The following is a 19,432-nucleotide window of genomic DNA, read 5'->3' as shown; positions in this document are numbered from 1 at the left end:
GGTTGACAGAGTGGCCACCATCTCAAAAGGTATCTGTAATCATAGCAAAGGACAAACAGAAGAGCTCTGGAGGATGACACACTGGCAGTTAAATGCTCAGGTAAAGAAGTGACACAAAGGCCACTTTAGATCACAAGTCACTAGTCAGAACTAGTCACTTGGCCACCCACCCACAAGTGGCTAGGAAGTACAATCCTGTGAAGCTCAGAAGGCAGAGAGCCAGAAGTATTGGATGAAGCAAACTAAAATATTTTCCCCAAGATATTAATGAAGTGAACTTTTCATAGTAGCATAATATAGTGATAACATTGTTCATTTATTTCTCTTCACAGCATTTATACCTCTTCAAAAAATAGTTTCTTCTAACATGAACACAAACCATTAAGATGTAAAATACTTCCAAAGCATCTGAAATAAAATAATAATTAATAATAATAAAAAAAGATGTAAAAATATTGCAAGAATATAATAGTATCTGTTCACTCCCAAAACAATGCACTTGAGTAAAGATGATCACACAATTTTACATGTAGTCTTTTTGAAATCATAGATTAAATTTCTATTAATCTTGATAATGCTAAATGATGAAGATTCATTTTCCATTAACAGCTTTATTGCTGTTTTTAGGTCATATAAGTCATTAAATATTTTGTCTTCCAAATTATCTGTACTTTCAAAACTAATTCACAAAAGTGTATGCTGTCTTTAGGACACAACTGACTTTTGATTGCTCCAGTTGGAATGATAGTGTTTGATAAAAGCTATTCTCCTTACTCTTGGAGGCTCCGATGGGAAAGCAAAGGTTGCACTGTGTAAGAACAGTCAGTCCTTGTGATGGTTATTACGGTTATTTTTGTGTGTCAACTTGATTGAGCTAAGGGATACCCAGATGGCCAGAAAACATTATTTCTGGGTGTGTCAGTGATGGTGATTCTGGAAGAGATTAGCACAGAATTACTACACTGAATAATAAAGATCCACCCTCACCAATGTGAGAAGGCATCACTAATCCATTGAGGGCCTGAATAGAACAAAAGGTGAGAAAAAGTACAAAGTCATTCTTTCTGCTTGAGCTGAGACATGCATCTCCTCCTGCCGTTGAACATGGTAGCTCCTGGTTCCCAGGCCTTCAGACTCTGGGACTTATACCACGGCCCCCCATGTTCTTAGGCCTTTGGACTCAGACTGAATTATACCATTCACTTTCCTAGATCTCCAGCTTGCAGATGGCAGATTGTGGAACTTCTTGGCCTGCATAGTAATGTGAACCAATTCCCATAATAAATCCTCTTTTAGCTATCTATCTATCTATCTATCTATCTAATACCTATCTATCTATCTATCTATCTCCCTCTATGTCTATCTATCTCTATCTCTTTCTCCTACTGATTCTATTTCTCTGGAGAACCCTGGCTAAAATAGCCCCCTAGGATCTTTTCCACCTTGTCATCCTCTAAATCATCATGACTCTAAAATACTCTCTAACAGGCTAAGAGTAGTTGTTAAGTGTTGCCTTGAACCTATTCAATTAAATAAGCAATTACTTTAAAGTTGAGAGCTAACCATAACTCTAATTCTAACTCCAAGAGCCATGGCTTTTCTGGTATGAATCACTCCCTTCAAAGACACAATCCAGAAGCTTTCTCTGCACAGTATCAGAAAAATGAATTTCTTTAGTTATGAGCTGTCATAGCAACCTCAACTCTGATTCATTTTCCCCATTTCTTTATTCAGATACAAGGGTTGAATGCCTCTCTCAAAAAGATGGTTTGATTACCTCAACATTATTCTACTTTATAGAAATGAATTTTTTAAATAAAAAGGATCCTTTATTGTTAAAGAAGTCTCGAACTTAAAAAATCACATCTTAATTTTTATAATTGGAAATATATTGTTAAAAAATGGAAATGTTTGTCTTTGGGTTTGCAAATACTTTCACTGACAAAGTGTTGAGGACTTTTTTAAAAGTTTTTTTTCACTTTGGCACTAGAGAATTTAAACTAGGAAGTACATTGCAGGAGAAAAAAATTATGACAACCTTGTGAAATAGCACTGCATCCTTGGATTTGTGTACTAGTTCTCACTGATGAACTAAAGTACATGTCAGACATTTTTAGTAACCATGCTCCTTTGACATATTTTAAAGGGCAGGCTATTTGCATTTTGTGAACGCAATAGGTTATTTTCTTCCCTTTGACTTCTCTTGCCTTTCTTTTGCTTTAGTACTTTTGTTTCAAGAGAGGATGTGGTTACTGGAATTAGTATCATGTAAGTATTGATAATCTAACTTATCACATCTGGAAATAGAGATGTCCAGAAAAGTTCCCATTCACTTGTTTTAGATGCTAAATCACAAAATTTGAATATTTTCACTAAATGTATTGCATAGGTTGGAGATTTTACTGTAACTTTAGTTGACTTTATTTACCAGCAAGTTGTTTTCTTTCTACACTTTCTAGTCAACATGTATGTGCAAAGGCACTATATATATATATACACACACATATATGTATCATATCATCATGTCATATAATATATCATTGAAAATCCAACAGTGGAATCTCTGACCCCAAGAAGCTTATAATCTAATAGAGTTATTAAGAGTGGGCATGTAAAGAAATAACCATACTATAAAGAAGCATGTAAAGAGTATTAGAGTCACAAGTGCTTTTGTACGTAGCACCTAGAGATCACCTTGAGTTAGAGGATATGGGGAGAGCTTTGTGGAAAAGCTGGTATATGAACTGGGTTGGATCTTAAAGTATAGGTAGAATTTTGAGAGGCAGAATTGGAATAGAAGAGTGCTCTGAAAGGATGAAATATAAAAAAATAGGAGATGTGTTTGGGAAAAATCAAGTAGTCTTATTGGGCTATAGTGTAGGGTACAGCAAAGAATAAATAAGAACTAAAATGTAAAATGTAGAGTCTAAAAGTCCTACAATGCTTAAGCTAGAAGAGATCTCAATAACCCTTTGTCTTATCTCGTGTTTTACAGATATGGAAAATAAAAGTCCCTTTTCACATGTTCCTTTGTTTACGTACCCTGTTCTAAACACTGATTTTTAATTTGATTGTGTTGTTGCATTGCCATTGATAGGCTCAAATGTAATTTTGATGCAAATAGCTTGAGTAAAAGTTACTCAACAAATTCATCCATGAAATATATACATGTATGAGAAACGGTAATCACATCTTTCTTTTTCCAGCTCTGACAGCCAAAATTTGAACATGATATATCTTTTCCCTAGAATTCAGCTGGTTAAGTTTGTAAATTTATTTGGCTGCACAAGGGAATGAGGCTAAGCTATACTTTAAGTTTCACGAGCCAAGTTCTTCATTTTTTACCATTCTTGCATTTCAGGACAACACTGCACAAGAATCAATAGCATTGGCTTCAGCCTTTTACCTAAGAAATACATGTCCTTTAGGTTTGCCCTTGCAGATTTTGCCTGATGTCCCCAAATCTGAGTCCCAGTAGGCACTGAATCCTGTCCCCTTTTCCATTCTCCTAATGCTAAATTGTGTTCATAAAACCAAACACACACACACACAAATAAAACCAAAGCAAACAAACAAAACTTTCCCATTCAAATATCTTAAAATTTTATAATATCTGCCCTCCAGAACTTGTTCTGCCTCTCTAATATTGTGGTTACACTGTCCTCACCCAAGATACTATTCTTTTCGACTGCTGTTTCTCTGTAGAAACTCACAGCCAGTTTAGCCTATGTTTCCATTCACTCTGACAAGAGCTCTCTCCACTTTGGTCTTCACAAACTCAACTCTTCACCTTCCAACACACAGAAAGAACGAATGACCCAGCAAGCTCTTTAAAATAGCCCAGATGAAGTACAATAACAATTTTCGTCTTTAAAAGCTCTTGGAAGCTTGTCGCTGTTGTTGAAATAGCTTTTCCTGTGTAGCTACTGAAATTTGCGGCAGCATCTCTTCGTCCACAGGCCTACTGGTGCCTTTCGGTAGTCCCTATTATGCCAAAGTCACCTTCCCCACCATTGTCTTCAAAACCTCACTGTAGAACGCAAATCAGGGCCTGCCATACTGTGCCTAATAGTCATTCACTTTCTAGACTTGTTGTTGGGAAAAGCCACAGTGCTTTATTTTGAGGGTCAGTCTTTAGTTTTACTCCACACGGCAGTAGCTTGTTCTTCATACTATCCTCTGTGGGAAGAATCTTAAATACACCAGCCAGCCCCATGTTGTTAGCATAAGAGCCATGCAATATTGATAAAGTCAGATTTCACCCTACTCCTCTCCCTCTGTGCACTTAAAGTGCTCTTCTACATATTCGAGTGTTGTATTCTCTGAATATTTGCAGAACTTAATTTTATTTTATCTGCTCCACTTGAACCTAAGTCTCCAAGTCCAGTCATCCAACTTAACAAAGTCACACACAAACTAGAAGGTCCTCACATAAATTGGAAAAAAAGTCAATAATAATTTGTTACCATTCACCGAAGAAGGTGCAATAATATCCCCCTAGGTAGAGTGAAAAGTCTCATCATGAACAGAAACAATTTAGAATTCACCCAAGTACATTATAGCTATACATATTTTTAAGAAAGGGGTAAACATACTTAACATTGTCTATAGCGTGAAGGTAGAGAAAAACTTAGAGTCAGAAATATATTTCCTAAAGAGAAGTACAAACTTCAGGAAACTGAAATAAAATGAAAATATTTATCTATTATGACGCTGTTGCTGTTTTACCCGCCCCCCCCCCCCACCTATGGAAAAAAAATTAATCATTTCCTATTGAGAAACGTTAATGGTTCTTCCTTTCTGTCATTCATTCAACACGTATGAATTGGACAAGAACTATGTGTTAGGTATTATGCTAAACATTAAGGAGATATTGGTGAAAAATACCAAAACAATTCCCGCCCACATAAAGATTACGGTAGTTTGTGAGTTAAATAATAATGAATTTGTAAGTGTAAGGTGATACAGAAAGAGGGAGTTGAACAGAACTCTGAGGTACCCAAAACTGAAAGGATAATCAGGAAAATGATATTGCAAAGGGTGACAAGGCAAGAAAAAGGGTGAATAAATGGGAGAACTGATGATCTTCTTTCACACCAAAGTTCCACATTTCAGATAAATTGCCATAGCATATACAATTCTGAGCTCACAAGAAATTAAAGAAAATCTCTCCGTGGCAAATTAAAATTAAAATAAATTTTAAAAGAATAAGACAAATATAAAATGCCAGGAAACTACGCCTTGGGGAATTTAAAGCCCAGGTATATGAGAATAGATATTAAGGCCTTAAATCTATGTTATGTTGGTGGATGACCTGAGCCCCACATAGAATACGCAATACTCAAAAGTGAAATATCGTTCATAAAAGCTGGGCCGGAAGACTTCTGCCTATCAATAAAGGAACAGCTGAAGAAATCTGTTACTCTCTACCATAGTTCTGAGCATGAAAAAAAATTGACAACTTTCTCTAAAATACTGTTCATATAATCATTCGTTTACATGAGTCCAGGGTTTAAAAGACTCTACTTAGACAGAGAGAGCTAGTGGAAGTCCATGATATCTTACAGGAAAAAAATGCAAATCCTCACTGGAGAAAAAAGATCCTCAACTCAGGTCCCTTAAGAATAGCAGAGTTTAATTTTAGACAAGAGTGGGCTCACATTGAAAAATGAACATAAACTCAAGAAAACAAGCCATAGTGAGCAAGAGATAGCAGAAACAACCAAAAATTGTTGAACTTCAAGACTTAGATATCAGAGGTAACAGACAAAACATAAATAACTATACATGAAGTGCCCAAAGAAATAAGAGACAGAATTAAAATTCAAAAAAGGAGCAAGAAGTATCAACAATGACAAGACAAGTTTGAAGAGAAAAGAGAATATAATTGGCTGAATATTTTATGTTGACTTGGATCCGCTCTTCTCAGCTTTTCCACCATGCTCTCTGCTCTTGGAAGCTGACCTGTATGAATCATCGCAGCAATCATATAATGACCCCTGACTTCTGATGGACTTTAGCCAATGTGGATCATAGGTAGATCAGAGGGAGGAGGGAGAGTGAGTCCAGGTGTTTATGCCCTTCGCTTTTGCCCTGTGAGGTCTCCAGGAGTGGCTCTACCTTTTGACAGAAGTCATTGCTCCCTCTATGTGGACCTGCTCCACAAAGCCTCCCTTCTTCTTAATTCCAGTGACTTCTCCCTCACTTAGACTTCTGTTGCTGCTATTCCTGAGTTTCAGCACTATTCCTTGTGGTTAGCCTTTATCCTAACCAGAAAAAAAAGACAGAGCACTCCAAAGAAATGGCAATTACACTGACAGTGAAATTCTTAATAGTAACAATAGAAGCCAGAAAACTGTGGAGCAATATCCTCAAAGTGCTGAAAGAAAAACTGTCAAGTTGGAATTGTATAACATTATCATTCAATAGCAAGCTCTATACAAAGCAGTTTAAGACAAACAGAAATCAAGAACATTTACTAGCAATAGACTTTTATTACAACAAATATTCTACTTAGAAAATACCAAAGTTATAGAAAAAAACTAGCATGAGAATTTAATAAAGGGACTGATAAAGTCAATACATTAAAATCAATAATATTTCTATATGCCATTAACAAAGAATTAAAACATTACTTTTTAAAAATATACCACTTTAATAACTACAATAAAAATGAGATGTTTAAGAATAAATCTGGCACAAGATGTAGAGGACCTTTCTCAAGCAAATGTTTGAACTCTATTGAAAGACACTGCGGAAGATAGAGATGCATTGTGTTCATGAATACAAAGGTTATCATCAACATTACAAGAGGTCAAGTCTATCCAAACTGATCTAATGATTATAGATATATGTATCTACACATACATAGATACATATATATCTCCAAGATCCTTTTATATTCAAAAATTACATTTAATAAAAGGAAAATTCAGTATCAAGAAAACCAAAGCAAGAATTTTCCTAAGGGATTAACACAATTTAATATTGCCAAGTGGTCAAGTAAAATGAAGACAGAGAAGTACCTATGAAATGTAATACGAAGTCTCTCTCTTTTAGTGACCTTGACAAAAGCAATTTCACTGGAGTTGTGGAGGTGGAGTCCAGACTATAATGAAATGGGAAGGTATAGAAAATACTGACCACCTCTGCCAAGATCTTTGGCTCTGCCATGGAAGAGAAAAGAAGGCAGCTAGAGGAGAATATGGAGTGGAGAGGGAGTCTCACTGCTTTAATGTGTGGAAATCTTGAGTGTGTTCCCTGCTCAAAGAAAAGAGGCAGAGAAGGAGAGGTGAAGATACTGGAGACAAGGAATAATGGCCACATAGAGATCCCTGAGACTGCAGGAGGAAACAGGATTGAATGCAGAGGTTCAGGGCTTAGTTGACCCATGCAGAAAGAAGAGAATGGCAACAAGATTCAAGAGTGGAGCAGGCACAGTGACTCATGCCTGTAACCCCAGCACTTTAGGAGGCAGAGATGGGAGGATTGCTTGAGTCCAGGAGTTAGAGATTAGCCTACGCAACATGGCAAAATGCTGTCTCTACAAAAAGAAAAAAAAAAAATTATCCAGGTGTGGTAGCATACGCCTGTAGTCCCAGCTACTAGGGAGGCTGAGGTGTGAGGATCAGGTAGGCCCAGGAAGCAGAGGTTACAGAGAGCCAAGATCACACCACTGCACTCCAGCCTGGGTGACAGAGTGAGACCCTGTCTCAAAAAAGGAAAAAAATAAAAATAGATGCAAGAGTGTAGTAGACTGGGTGGCGGGTTATTAAAGGAACTGCTTGTATTGGCTTCTACTTTTTCTGGAAACAAAGATGTGGCAGGACCTAAGGATACATCCTCCTCTCACACCATTTTCTACTACTCAGCTTTGATGCCAGTAAATTGAGTAATAAATTTCAAAGAAATGGATAAGCAAGAAAATCTCAATAGTGCCATGTAGATAGTTATTCCACCAGATCTAAGTCACAGTTGCTCCACGGTTCTATACAGCAGAGTCTTCAAGTGCAGGCCAGATATGGCTTTGCTTTATTTGACTCTACAGAAGTCTTTAGGAAGATAGAACATAAGGGGAAAATAAAGCAGTAAAACTGTGCAGTTCAGAGTGCCATTGAGCAAAAGAATTGTGACTTGTCTGCTTTTGCATATTAAAACATTAATCTCCCCACGGGAGAGAAGCTCTAGTAATTTCTCTGCAAATGTCTTCTACAAGGATTCACAAGGGTAAAGAAAGATTCCTCAGTATCCATTAATTTAAAGAGCATGGTACATACAGATCCTTTTGCATTTTCAATGAATTATGATTAGGCTAAAAACACAAATTCCTCTCATATTTTTCAAAAAGCATTTTTCCTCTTCCCAAGATTAAGCCTCTGTGTTGAATAATCTGCAAACAAACTTCACCTCACCCATCAGCAAATAAATCTGCAATGTTCATGCAATGTTAGTTCACAACAGTCCTCCATTAAGAGATAGAAGATGCTTTATAGAATGAGATATAATCCATGGTTATTTTAATGAAGATTTATCACCCAAGGTGTACTTACTTTTTTCCTATATATATTGTTCTTACAGTATGTATAAATTCCCATTGTATCTGCACTTATAAGTAGCTATGGTACAAATAAACCTTAGCAGCATTAGCACCATCCAGCATAAACAAATCCTTCCCAAAAATAAAATATATTTTGTGCTCGAGACATATCTTCTGAGACAGCAGGAGGGAAAAACAATCCAGCATGTACAGTGGTTTTTCTACATTTAGCTGCCAATTTCTACGGATAGCTTTAGCCAGTAGATTTGACGGAGGTTAACATTTATTTCTACTTATGTGGAATGTGCCGAGTAGAAAATTCAGTGATGAGTAAAATTTTTAAGTGTGCCCGATGTACATAAAATGACCGTGTAAATGAAGCATATTGGGTTCCAAAGCTCTTATGAAAAGCAACAGATGTTTCCTTCCAACTGTAATGTGTTTCTGGCCATGAAAAAAAAATTGGCTAGAATGTTCAAAATGCATGATTAAAGATTTCCAATTCCTGGGCAATTTTATGATGATTGTCATCATAGGATCTTCAGACAGCATGTATATGTTCAATAGATTGATCCAGTCAGAGCTAAATAACCATTTTCCAATTTACAGAAGAGACAAATGGCAAAGCAAAGGATCCTACAGATACATAAATTGCTTTTAGCCTTTCTGAACTGGAAGTCACCTTCAACTTCATAACCACAAGGGAGGAAGCCCACCTCGCCCCTGCCACCACAGTGGTAAGCCACTCCCAAAGGGCATTTCCTTTCCCATCAGTTGAAGCTCAAGTGAAGAACACCAGTATATGTATTTAAACTGCTTTATGCAGATCAGGGTAACAATATTTGTGTAAATTTAATTTAATTGATTTTAGATGGACCATGTCTATTCACATATCACAGTCTCTACTCCCCAACCCATTGTCTTATACCTAACCCATTTCACATACACACACACACACACACACACAAATAATTTTTATTGGATTTTTAAATTTCACAAAAGAATGTCAAGTCTACGAATCATGTTTTAGTCAAGTTTTAGGTCTTAAGCAGCCATAAAGTGTATTTGAATAAAAACACTGTCAGAAAACCTGACAGTGACAGTATGTTGCTTCCCTTTTGCTGAAGCCTTGTTTTATATGCTATTAGGCATAAAGGATAGTTTGGGGAATATATAATCCATTTGGATTTTTTCTAGTTTGGAAGATTTTTTTCTAGGTGTTTTTTTTTTTTTTTCTATTTTGGAAGACAAGTTTTTTTAGGGACAGGCAAATAATATACACAAGTGAAGAGGGTCAAGTATATGACGATAGGGAATGGTGGAGACCATGACATGTGAATAGACATAGTTTGTTTAAATTTAAACAAATAAAATATTTAATGAAAGGAAAACCAAGGTCTCAATATGCAAACAGGTTAAAGATATGAATTAGCACTACAAAGTGAAGTACAAATAAAAATACACATTTCAAAAATGTTCAATCTCAAACAATAGTAGAAGAATATGGTACTTTTTGTATTTGTATAAATTTAAGGAGTACAAATAGTCTTGTTACATGGATATATTGCATAGCACTTTAAAGCTTAGACTTCTGAGTAAAATCAATCTTGGTCCAAGACCCAATTCTACCACTTACCTGCTGTGTGATCTTGGGTAAGTCACTTAACCTCTCAAAAAATAAGTTTTCTAACATTTAAAATAGGAGTGATAATCTTGAGATCATACAGAAAATATCCATCGCAGTGTGATAGCAAAATATTTCCAATAATCTTAAGGTCTAAGTTGAGAGGGAAGGCTAAACAATTGATAATAATTCATAGGCCTAACTATTAAATAGCAATGAAAAGTTAGACAAGTGCTTACAGTCATGGGAATGTGGTGCTTTTTTTTTTTTTTTTTTTTTTTTTTTTCTTTTTTTGAGACAGAGTCTGTCTCTGTGCCCAGGCTGGAGTGCAGTGGCGTGATCTCGGCTCACTGCAAGCTCCGCCTCCCGGGTTCATGCCATTCTCCTGCCTCAGCCTCCCAAGTAGCTGGGACTACAGGCTCCCACCACCACGCCCGGCTAATTTTTTGTATTTTTAGTAGAGACGGGGTTTCACTGTGTTAGCTAGGATGGTCTCAATCTCCTGACCTCGTGATCCGCCCGTCTCGGCCTCCCAAACCAAAGTGCTGGGATTACAGGCATGAGTCACCACGCTCGGTCCGTGGTTTTTTGTGTTTTTTGTTGTTGTTGTTGTTGTTGTTGTTGGTGGTGGTGGTGGTGGTGGTGGTAAGTATTTATTGCTATGAACCAGAACAGAGCTTATCACAGTACCCGGCAAATAGTAAGTCTCAATCAATAATTCAGTTGAATTGAACTATAGAATTCTAAGTGACAAAAAGCAGGCATTCATTTTTCACACACATACACACACACATAATGTATCTCAACTTATCTAAAAGAATCACAGAAACCCTAGAAGTAAATATGATATAATGCTAACAATATTGTCTTTTGATGACTTTTTTTCTGGCTCTTTAGGCTTTTCTCTACTTGCCATTTTTTTTTCAATGGAGACTTATTACATTTATAATGAGAAAAATAGTGAGTAGGAAAAAAAAGAAAGAAATCCTAGAAATTGAGTAGAAGCCAACTGTATCCATTATTTCTCATTACACTAATCTGAGTGTATACTATTCTTTACTCCTACTCAAAATATAAAATGGGAAAAAGGATATGAATAGAATGAATAAATTGAGAGGCAGTCTTTAAAACATACCCTATGAAAAAATATTGCAGTAAATTTCAAAAAAAGTCAAAAAAGTATGTATCTAATATTAAGAAAATTATACATATGCTTTGCTGCCTATATAACTTGCAAGTATAAAAATCATGCCATGGCATAAACCCTTTAGGTACAAATTACAAATTTTTTTACAATGGAATTATATTTGCTTTTAGATACTTAATGTCACAAAGATTCATACATAGTGGTTATCATCAACTTTTTTAAATCTGAAAACATTCTATTCATTTAAAACTTCAACTCTATATGAAATCCAAAAGGTGTATTTCAGGAGATCCATGACATTCTCCAAGGGGAGAACCAAATAATTTCTCAGATTCCCAAATTCTCAAACACACTCACCACAGACAGCCCTAGAAAGTGACAGAATTTGTCAACCAGTGCATCAAGTTACATGGGGATGTGGCTGCCAGGCCATTCGCTGGGCTCACTCACTGGAAGTTCAGTCTCCAAAAGGATGTGACTTAAATTCACACCACAGGAAAATTATAGCTTACTATATGTCATGTACCTTTAAAGAGGATGGTAAAATCTTTACTCATGTAAAGCTAAGTTTCTGCATTCCATGGGTCTGTTATATCTACAATGTCTGCCGCTTATAAAAGTAAAACTTTGGCTGGGTCTGGTAGGCTCAAGCCTGTAATCCCACCACTTTTGAAGGCTAAAGCAGGTGGATAACCTGAGGTCAGGAGTTCGAGACCAGCCTGGCCAACATGGTAAAACCCCATCTCTACTAAAAATACAAAAATTAGCCTGGCGTGGTAGCGTGCACCTGTAGTCCCAGCTACCCGGGAGGCTGAGGCAGGAGAATCGCTGGAACCCAGTAGGCAGAGGCTACACTCCAGCCTGGGCGACAGAGCAAGACTCCATCTCAAAAAAAAAAAAATGACATAGAACATAAACTGAAGTCTATACCTCAATCATGTAACAAATTCAGATACTTAATTTATCTAATGCCAAGAGTTCGGACTTTTAAAGTAAAATATGTAGTGTTTTTACTATAGTAATTATTTTTTAAATTTTCCTTTTTATGATAACTGTATTTGTAAATAACTGCTTCGCAAGTCTATTTCTTTTGATGTAACTTCTAAGGTTTGCTTCCAAAAACTCCTAAGAGGGAAAATGTGAGTGGGATTGTAAATGAAATGAGAATGGCCACGATTTGACAATTATTGAAACTGGCTGATGGGTGTGTGGGAGTTCATTGTACTACTCTATTTTCCACCTTTGAAATGTTACATAATAAAAAGCTTTTAAAAAAGGAAATGCATTTCTTAATTATGCCAATTTGGGTTCATTAACTTATTTTCTTTGTTCTCCATTCTTACAATAGCCACATCCAGTGAACATGGCTGAAATGTCCACCACATTGATCTTGAGGACATTCCAACCAGACACTTAAACAATACAGAGAATGCATTCTGATGCACAGATGACAGAATAAATTAATTTACTCTGCTATGTCCCATAATTTAATTATTCAGCCAAAGGCAGGGGTGTATATATCCAGATTAACCAAGAAGAAATTGTAAAACAGGTTTCAGCTGTCATTGAAACCAATAAATTATAGTACTGCATGGCTGATTCAATTTGGTCATTGGTGACCAGGTCATCACTATAACAGAGAACATTAAGGGATCTACTGAAGCATCACTGAGGTAATTTGCATTTTTTCTGCATTCTTCCAAGGGCAATGCAACAGAAAAAAAATTAATAATTATAGTCTTTGATTCCTAGAAAAAAATAATTTGCTCAGCAGATGCTGTGAGAGGATTAGGATTAAAAATGCAAATGGTTAATACAATGTCTATTTTAGAATAATCATATGCTTTTTTCTATCATGTTCATTTAATTTTCTTTTTTCCTTTCTCTTACCCAGACACAAATAGAATTTTAGCATATTTAATTTAATTAATTCCTAACAGTTCCTCACATAAGCAGACCTCCCATAAAAGCAGAGTGTGTTAAATATTACAATCAAATCCTTAAAGTATTACTCATAATCGATCTTCTGATTATACTACTAAGAATTTAGGTGCCTGTTGACTTTAATTTTATTAACTCACTATGATATAAATAAATTATGTTTAAAAGAAAAGCTTTTAAAAAATGAATATATTGTACTTATAATGACTCAAGGTTTCTAAGCATTGCACACTGCCACCTAGTGTTGAATGTCTCTTTAATGCCAAATGCATAATGGATGTCTTCAACAAAGTGGAAATGCTGTAATTTAAACCAAATTTATTCAGAATGACGGTCTAAAATAATTTATTCATAATTTCTTCAAAATAAGAATGCTATTGGAAGTAAATGAAATGACACATACCATAAAATCACCCCTATCTCAAATTAAAATTTAAAAGATCTGAGTGGATCAGTTAATATAAAAAATTGTAAGTTTTGTTAATAAAGACATACTGTCTTTTTAAAAACAAAGTGATTTCCAGGTTGCATTAATGAAGACAAGAAATTTTTACTTTTTTAAAAAAAGTGATTTTTAACTACTGTGCATCAACTATGCAACTATTCTCTTATGAATGTGATGCGTGCTCATTTCTAAGTGGAATATGTCGTTATCTAGCAAGTTTTGCATAAGAAGATGTTGAAAAAGACATCATAGAGTGTTAACTTATCACTAATAGTACTTTAAAGCTTTCTTGAAATAGCCATAATCTCCACGCACCTATAAGTTCAAACTTCAATTAAAGATGCCACTGATTTTTAGTCCTACTTTATTTTTATTTTCCCAGCATTGAATAGTTTTTGTGTTTTGGTTGTTCTAGTGGCTACAGCTCATCTCTGATCTTTTGGCTAAGAAAGCAAAGCTCCATGAAAATGAATGAGAACCATTTTGAAAGAACTAAAGGAAAGATTGCTATTGATGGTCAGGGAGTATATTCTATTTGATTCATTGTATTCTAAAATGGTAGTCCCCAAGTCTGATCTACTTAATGCACTACAACTATCTATTCTAAGAACTAAAGTGAAAGGCTCATATTTCTGTCAAATTCTTCATAGTAAAAAATATTAAGATGATTCCCTGTAAATGATTGTCACTTAACATTGAAAAACTCACACTCTCTTTTGAGAAACATAAAAATCTCGAAGTTCTCCTTCAAAGCTATTCAAAATGTATAAATAAATGATCTATTATAAACAACTAGTAAACAAAAATTTAAAAAAATTATATTTTCTTTTGATCTTGGAAGATACTTTACATCGATGCTGTTACTCCAATCATTAGAAGTCAGCATGACAATTAAAGTTGTCTGTGTATCTCACAAACTTTTCTATCCTTGTGAAACAACAAAGAACAATATTGAGTAATTTCACCATTGTTTGTTGCGTTGCTTTATTTTCATAACCAGAAGAGCATGTAAAGATAGATAGACATAGATAGATGATAGATAGATAGATAGATAGATAGATAGATAGATAGATAGATAGATAGATACTCTCCTTTTAAGGGAGGAGATGTTGCCCTCATTCCCTTGAATATTATTGATTTAGATAATTCCCAAAGAAATGTATCATCAAAACTACATGATTTGAAAAACTTCTCAAAATTTCCTTTAATCGGTTTAAACAAATTACTGCCAATTCTATTTCACTTAGTTCTGCATAGGGCTATTTAAAGACTTTCAATACACAATCAGGAAACCAAGTTGGCGTGGCTGCCTAATACAGAAGATAGAATTTACTCAAAATGTTGCAACTCAAGAAACTCAGTTTGAAATATATTATTTAAGGACACACACTGTATTGAAACACAATTCACATCATGCTGGAATGACATCTATCATAACAGCTAATGTTTGGTGAAATTACACAGTCCATTGAAAAAAATCTAAAGTTCTGGCTCCTAGATATTCCATTGGCCTTATGGTATGCCATTGATAGTGAGATACTTTCAAGAATATATATATTATATATTTATAAATAATAATCCTAACATAACATAATATACTGGATATACATAATCCACGTATATTATATATATTATATAATCCATAAAATTTCCTAAACATTTTAAATGCTTCTTTTAATCCACAAGGTAGTGAAAATACATTTTAAAAAATAAACTAACATACCTTGATTCAAGTGACAATTGCATCTGAGACTGAAAGAGTAATTAAAATTTTTGCACATATCTTAATGTCTTTTCCAGTTATATACTGATCTTTTCTAGGTATATACTGATCTAAAGTTTTAGAACTCAAAGACTATATGTACTTTGCACAACAAAATTCAATCATAGCATCATCATTTGGATTTATCTAAAAATAAATGTTTAAACTAAAATTGTTTAATAATCTCATGTCTGAAGCCTAAATATTATAGTATATACGATTAGAGTATGCTCTAAAGAGTTCTCTAATCAAAGGTTTCTAACTCGACATTTTTTGAAAGTATTAACAAAATGGCCTATGGAAAGATTCCTTAAAGCTTTAGAAAGATATACAGGACATGTTGAAAAACTAAGGTACATAATACAGAAGAGACTCACACAGCTTTCACCTGAACATTTAACTTGAGATTATTTAAAACAGGGCATTTCTGTCTATTAAAATCCTCATAGTTGTGAAAGACAAGAATTTATTTTATACAGATTAGGTATGATATTTGTATACCTAATATTAGTACTACTGGGCATTACTCACTATGAAATAAGAAAATATAATAGATATTCAGTAAGCATTTTACTTACTAATTATGATTCCACAATTTCTTTAACTTTTTGTTCTCAGATGTCAAATACTTACCTAGAAACGGCCACTCATTTAGCTGCTATGAGTTTTAAGATCAGTTGGCAGGTTTTTTTTCTGTCTTTCAGAGAATTGCCATCTTGAGTTCTGCCTCAAGGTAGTGAAAGTTAACTTTGTTACCCATCTGGGGATTTATAGTACTTATACTAGAAGATACTCCAAGGTTTCAGAAAGGAATTAATTACTTTCAAGTTGCACAGTTTAGAACAAATATCTGGCTTTTCCCTAAGCTTAATGATTTTCCATTTCATGCAACTAAAATATAATAGCATTATTTTATAAACAAGTTTAACTGATGATTCTATGATATTAGAGCCATTTAGTGTTTTGACAAAAATCTTATGAGAAATGAAGTCATTCAGTTTGCAGCCCCAAACTGAAGCTCGAACACAACATTTTAAAAGTATTTTCTGCCTATACCTTTGACTGCGTGCTACTTTAAATAGAGGGACAAGACTAAATGGTCTATCTGGTTGTTCTTATACTTTATAAAGAGTTAAAAGCAAATTTGAGTTATAAATATGCACATCATAATGATCATTAGTTTATCACAAATAAATATTGATTTGCTTAATCAAAGAGAATACTCTCCTAGAATAAGGGCAGTATTTCAATCAGCAAACATGTTTCTTAATGACACTGAGCATTTAGCCTATCTTCACATACACATTTCATAACCTTTCAAGGACAATCTTCTAAATCACATTTTAAAGAAATACACTGAAAAAGCAATCCATTTTGCAATAGCATTTTACATTACTACAAATTCATGAAGTTAAACCTTTAATGCCCATGTACCTTTCACAAAACTATTGATCATTCCCTAACAATGCTTTACCGGATTATATCACAAAGGAACACATAATATATGTATGTGCATCAATGCATAAAGGAGAGGCTGCATTTCTTTGTATACTATGTGAACTGACAATGCCCACTTGCCCAGTCCTTGCTTTACTCAACTTCTTACACATCATCAGCCAGCTGCCCTGTTGAGGATTCCTTGCACCTTTTGTGCTGCTTTATCATTGAGTCAGATTACTACCATTTCTGGTCCAGAACTCATTAAGAAAATTCCTTTTTCAAGCAAGGTCTTTGAAATGTAGTTGTACACCTATGAAAGAACTATCTGGAGCTTATCTTGAGAGAGAGAGAAGATGAATTTATCCTCTGTCTTTAGGCTTTTTCTTACAGAGCCACACCTTTATAAACAAGTTCTGTCTGTCATACTGAGAGGAAGGAGATACTCAAAATGTAACATCTGGAGTCATAAAATGTAATGACCTCAAATACCATTCTAGAAAGAGAAATGAAAACTAGTTCTGGTTAGGGAGAAGATAAGAGAGTAAAAGGAGCAAATTTACATCATTAAAACAAGAGTAATAGAAAACCCTACCGGGTTTTTCCAGTAAGTTTTGTGCAGCAGCAGCAACAACCTAAACAATACGTGCTTCCTCACCCACTTGTCCCCGAAGAGAAACTGCTGGGCCCCTCCTCACCGCCTCCCCAGGAGCAGAGACTATTGCCCCCAAGGAAGGGAGAATTCAGAAGCGTGGGAAGGGGGAAAAACAGGTATATGTGGTTCTAGCATCCTCATCTTCATATCAGCTACCAGCCTGAAAGTACATTCAGGAAGCAGGCTCCCAGACATTCTCCGGCCCTGGGCCCTGCCAGAGGTGCCAGAGAGCTTGAGGAGCCTGCGGCATAGTTCTCAGACCCGAAACAATGACCTCCCCACTCCAAACCCAGGCACTCTCACGCCAAGGCCCTAACCTCTCAGCGAGACCTCTTTGGGGTAGGACAAGAGATGCTGCCTGATGGCCGAGAGAAGACATGCCAGGCTTCTCTGCCAGAATGAGTTGTTGAGGGTGGGATGAAGGTGGTCAAGGAGATGGGCTATTTAATTTTAAAACAAAAAAACAAGGCAACCAGGACCCCCAACACCAGTCACCCTCACTCCCCACCACTGTCCCTATTCCTTAAAGGACTTCTTCGGAGGCCGGCGGCGGCGGCGGCGGTAGCTTGCGATCATCAGGATTGGGAGTGAGAGCGAGTGCCCGGGCCAACCTCAGCGTCTCTCAGGGACAGCGCAGGTGGGCGCAGCCTTGGAAGGTCAGCGAGGCCAGAGCTCAGAGTTCCACGGGGACCCGGAGAGTGTGCGTGTGTGAGTGAGAATGCAAACACGCGCGCTCGCCAGGCGGAGGGGCGCTCGGCGAGAGGGTAGGCGCGGCGACAGGGGTACCCCAGCAGTCAAGGAGAGACAGCACCCCCCACCCTTTAAGCTAAAGAGCTGGAGGGGTGATGGAGGCTGCAAGACTGAGAAACTTGATGCAAAACAGACAGGCTTCCCCCTCCAAGACGTGCCGCCACGCTCTCAGACACGCTCCCTCGCCTCCCGGATTACCCACCACGAGCCACTCCACCCTGCAAAATTCCCCACCGAGCCCTAGGATCCCAGGCGGGTAATTACCTCTCCCGGAGGCGGAGTAGGGGGCGGCGGCAGCAGCAGACACTTTTAGCCTGACTTTCCTGCGTTCGCTTGTGAGCCTGTGAGCGTGTGCGCGCCCAGGAGGAGCTGTAACCTGCTATTTATAGACCGAAGCCTCAGCACCCGGGGCTGAGAACCCGGAGGAAACTAGCAGGCGGCGGTGACGGCGCAGGGCGCGGGCCGCGGCTTCGCGAGGCTCCAGCAGCTCCCCCAGCCTCTGGCTTCGGCCGCGCTCCCTGCTCGCTCCACGCCTGCCAGCCCCGCGCGCGCCCCAGAGAAGTTGTCACCAGCGCGGCTGGCTCTCCGGCTGCTCACACGCCCCCTGGCACAATTGCTACTTTCTTCCCCCCCCAACCCCCACCCTCCCCGCTCCTCTTCCTCCTCCTCTGCTCTCTCCAAGCGGTCTCCTCCCAATGTCACCAGCGACCGAGTAGAGGCGGCCGCGGCAGCGACAGTCGCGCAACTGGCGCAGCTCGCTTCCCGCTACTGATAGAGCGGAGACGGTGGCCGGGCTGCCCACCCCGAAATCACCACGCTGGCTCCGTGTGCTGAAACCCCGCACCCCGACCCCTTTCTGCGGCCCCTCTGCCCGCTGGGTCTGACACCCAGACTGGGCTGTGGGATCACCGCTACCGCGAAGAGGGGGGACCCGAGGCCGCCACGCTGCCACGGGGGCAGGAGAAACCACAGAGAAAGAACCCGCGGGAGGAAGAAAGCGCCCCAGTCCTCGGCCTATGGCAGCGCAGTCCCCGGACCGAGGGTTTTTTGAAGGGGCTTGGAATCCCTGCTGTCACTGCCTGCGTCTAGGCATCCATTCACGCCCGCGGGACCCCCGTCTGCAGCCGCGCTGGGA

At 37.6% G+C, this 19,432-nt stretch overlaps 1 protein-coding gene across 3 annotated transcripts in view; it reads right to left on the bottom strand.

Moving 5' to 3' along the window:
- Positions 1–18,889, bottom strand: part of LOC105493295 (inositol polyphosphate-4-phosphatase type II B) — an 822,839-nt gene extending 803,950 nt beyond the window's left edge. Inside the window, exon 1 of one of the 3 annotated variants that reach the window (XM_011760836.3) lies at positions 18,562–18,889. The gene's annotated coding sequence lies outside the window, so the exon portion shown is untranslated. The remainder of the gene's footprint in view (positions 1–18,561) is intronic. The other 2 variants (XM_011760835.3, XM_011760841.3) reach the window with 2 other exon arrangements.
- Positions 18,890–19,432: the final 543 nt, after the last annotated feature.

This window comes from Macaca nemestrina, chromosome 3, assembly GCF_043159975.1.
Source record: "Macaca nemestrina isolate mMacNem1 chromosome 3, mMacNem.hap1, whole genome shotgun sequence".
In the NCBI taxonomy this organism is placed as follows: domain Eukaryota; kingdom Metazoa; phylum Chordata; class Mammalia; order Primates; family Cercopithecidae; genus Macaca; species Macaca nemestrina.
This window is presented reverse-complemented; position numbering and strand designations above follow the sequence as displayed.